We start from the raw sequence: 3,196 nt of genomic DNA on the forward strand, positions 1-3,196 counted from the left end.
CTGCTGGTAGTCTAGCCCAATACATCACCGACTAGCCACCCCTCTCTAAGAACTTATTTAGCCATTATGATCCTGGCGAGAAGAAACATCAAAATACTAGAAAAATCATGATGGCACTATTTCTACAATGAAAAATAGAAAAAAAAAAAAAAAAAAAAAAAAAAAAAAAAAAAAAACCAAGCAAGTGACCATGGGCTTGACTAATGATGATTGATGAAATTAACTTGGTCATTATAAACAAAATAATAGGTACATGAGGCTCTCACACTATGCATGTGCATTCTAATAAGCTAAAAGATTTAGTCCTTTTGCTCATTTTCTCTCTCTTTCTCTCTTGCTCACTATCTCTATTCTTCATCATCATCAGAGCTCAACCCCAACTGGATCATCAAGCACATGACCTACAAAGAGCCCGAAGGTCAATCCTATGTAATTGCTCCATGGAGGTAAGATTTGGTGTTATGCAATTGCTCCATGTGGTGTATATCACTTAGTTTGGTTGTTAAGTATGTAGATGTGATACACTATGATTTTGTGGGTGGGGTGATTTCTTTGTGCCTTTTATTTGATTATGCGTTGGTGTTTGCGGAAATGATTGAAAAGAATAGAATATTTAGGTCTTGACTTTTTTTGTTTCAAAAAATCATATAAAAGGTTGACCTTGTTTTGGTCTTTATGCTTAAATTAAAATATATATATATATATATGTTATATATATGTATATACACAACAAGGTTCCATTGAGGATGCCCTTAAGTTTTATAACTTTAGGATAAGTGGGGCATTTTCAACCCTTAGATTAAATGCAAATGACATGGATGTCTGAGATTTCTTAAAATTGTTTTCTTTATTATCAAAAGGCAATTTTTAGATTTTAACAATTTCACAGAGAAATAAATAAATAAAACTCATGCAAAAGCCAAAACATGATTTGAAGAACCCATTGCAAGAACCCAGCACCTTGAATGAAAAACAATCAATCTAAAGCCAACGCCCAAAACACAATCTCAATGAAGAACAGATGATTCGAACCGATGGACGAATCCACAGACAGCTAGTCGAACGAAAATGACAAACTAACGATGAACCCAACCCTAACGAATTTACGTTGTTCTTCTCCTTCCCAAAATCTAAAAAAATAAAGAGTCCTAGGTCCAGATCGTTCAACGGATCATTCTTTCTTTGTTATTTGTTATGGGTCGAGGGCCTTGGGTTCTTATTATTCGTGTTTTGGCTCTTTAGATCATGTGTTTGATGAGTTTTATTTATTTATTTTTTTTTTTTTGTGAAATTGTTAAAATGTAAAAATTGGTTTTTGATAATAAAGATAAGTACTAAATTTTAAAAAATGTTAGTCATCCATGTCATTTCCATTTAATCTAAGGGCTGAAAAAAATTTATCCCACTTATACAACTTAAAGGCACCTTCAACAGAGTCGTGTTATATATATATATATATATATATTAATGTATATCAAATTTGATCTCCCTTTTATATATATATATATATATATATTTAAAAAAATGATCTCCCTCTCAATTTGATAGCTCTAAAACAGCCTTCTAAAGCTTAACAGAATCAAGAATATATGTTCCAATTCTTTCAACAAAACCTACTCTTACCTGCATCATAATTGGGTATCAAATTGAGTCCTAAAAATTGCTATATATATATATATATATATATATAAAGTTTGATCTGGTATATTAAAGTTTATCAAGGAGAAATAATAGATCAAGCTTAGATAATGGAGGAGGTTGATGTTTCCAATTATGGCTAATTATTGTTTTTTTTTTTTTTTTCTTCACTAATTATTGCCGAGATCATTTGGGGAAAAACAAACAAAAAAAAAAAAAAGCGAATTGTAAGAAAAATTTGGGAATTAGGGACTTTTGATTTTCATTTATTGTCATGATTGCTATAAAATTTCATTAAGATTATCCTATGCATGAAACAACGGAACTGATGGGAGAAAGAGAGATCGAGCCAAGGGAGAGAGATGGAGGGTAAAAATAAATAAATTAAATAGCCCTCTTTTAGCTGATTGAAATGCGCTTGTACAGCAAATCGGTAAGAAAACTGTGAATTTAAATGGGGAATCATGGAAGGGGCCATTAGTGCAATGTCTCATTGTTACAAATGGCATGGCAACCAATTTCATAGGTTGGAGGACAACTTAAAACAAACCCTAAAAGCTAGAGACATCGATGTAAATAAGCCAAAAAATAAAAATGAATAGTAAAAATATGACAAAAAAATGATTAATTATAATGCAAATAAAAACCTGTGATAAAAAGAAAAGTAAAAATAAAGCATTTTTATTTATAAAAAAATAAATTAAAAAAAAAACCTATTATGTGTGTAACATAATAATTTTGTTGAAGAAATGTATATGAAAAGAGGTATAGTAATAATTAAGCATAACAATAAAAATATATTAATATAAAAAACATAAAAATATATTAATAAAAAAATAGAAATATATTTATAAGACTCATAGGAAATACAATTATATAATGAGAAAAAATTCAAAGATAGATAAAAAAAATAAAAATAAAAATAAAAAACCTTATTTTTTCTTTATAATTAAGGTGAAAAGCATTTTGAATGAGAGAAAGTGAAATTGTTTATTAATATAAAGGGCACGTTTGGTTTGTGAAATAGTGTAATAATTGAATAGATATTCTATAGGTTTAGTTTTTTCTACATTTGATATATTTTTAAATTTAGAAATGACTATTTCATTCGAATAGCTATTCCTTATTTAAAAAAAAAAAAAAAAAAAAAAAACTTAGAATTGTTATTCCTATGTTCTAACTTAGATAAAATTAAAAAATATACTTAACACATTTTTATAAATTTAGATTTAAATGAATTATCATAGTGGAAAAATACATAAATGAATATAAAAATAAAATTTTAATTAATTTTTACCAATTTTGAAAATTTTTTAAACAAAAAAATATTTAAAAAAGGTAAGCCTGAATTTTATTCAATATATTTTCAAACGTATAATACGAGTGACTATTCCTTTTCCATTTTTTTAATCCCATAAATAGCTATCCCTATTTGAGTAATTTAAATAATCGGTTCCCATATTATATTGCGAATTATAAGTTGGTTCCTAAATTTTTTTTTTTTTTTTGGCATTCTAATCCCTACACTTGTAGAAATGCAACACCTTTGGTCCTTGGC

Source organism: Ziziphus jujuba, chromosome 1 (assembly GCF_031755915.1).
Source record: "Ziziphus jujuba cultivar Dongzao chromosome 1, ASM3175591v1".
In the NCBI taxonomy this organism is placed as follows: domain Eukaryota; kingdom Viridiplantae; phylum Streptophyta; class Magnoliopsida; order Rosales; family Rhamnaceae; genus Ziziphus; species Ziziphus jujuba.